General features: G+C 40.8%; 1 non-coding gene across 1 annotated transcript; it reads left to right on the top strand.

Annotated features, from left to right (window-relative positions):
- Window positions 1–108, top strand: LOC148544373 (small nucleolar RNA R71). The gene has a single exon (XR_015901598.1). It is a non-coding gene; the product is annotated as a small nucleolar RNA R71 (small nucleolar RNA).
- Window positions 109–635: the final 527 nt, after the last annotated feature.

The raw sequence follows: 635 nt of genomic DNA, 5'->3' as shown, positions 1-635 counted from the left end.
AAGCATGTCAGAAGGACACTTTTTGGTCAACTGTTTGTATCTTTCCCAAGCTTCATAGAGAGATTCACCTTCTTTCTGTCTGAAGGTTTGAACATCAGCTCTAAGCTTGCTCAGCTTTTGAGGAGGAAAGTACTTGGCTAAGAAAGCCGTGACCAGCTTATCCCAAGAGTTCAGGCTGTCTTTAGGTTGAGAATCCAACCATAATCTAGCTCTGTCTCTTACAGCAAAAGGGAAAAGCATGAGCCTGTAGACTTCAGGATCTACTCCATTAGTCTTAACAGTATCACATATCTGCAAGAATTCAGTTAAGAACTGAAAAGGATCTTCAGATGGAAGTCCATGAAACTTGCAGTTCTGCTGCATCAGAGAAACTAATTGAGGTTTCAGCTCAAAGTTGTTTGCTCCAATGGCAGGAATGGAGATGCTTCTTCCATGTAAATTGGAATTAGGTGCAGTAAAGTCACCAAGCATCCTCCTTGCATTATTATTATTTTCGGCTGCCATCTCCTCTGCCTGTTCGAAAATTTCTGAAAGGTTATCTCTGGATTGTTGTATTTTAGCTTCTCTTAATTTTTTCTTCAGAGTCCTTTCAGGTTCTGGATCTGCTTCCACAAGAATGTTCTTATCCTTGCTCC

Source organism: Arachis ipaensis, chromosome B9, assembly GCF_059453495.1.
Source record: "Arachis ipaensis isolate K30076 ecotype BB chromosome B9, ASM5945349v1, whole genome shotgun sequence".
Classification (NCBI taxonomy): domain Eukaryota; kingdom Viridiplantae; phylum Streptophyta; class Magnoliopsida; order Fabales; family Fabaceae; genus Arachis; species Arachis ipaensis.
The sequence above is the reverse complement of the archived record's forward strand: the minus strand, read 5'-3'. Positions and strand labels throughout refer to the sequence as shown.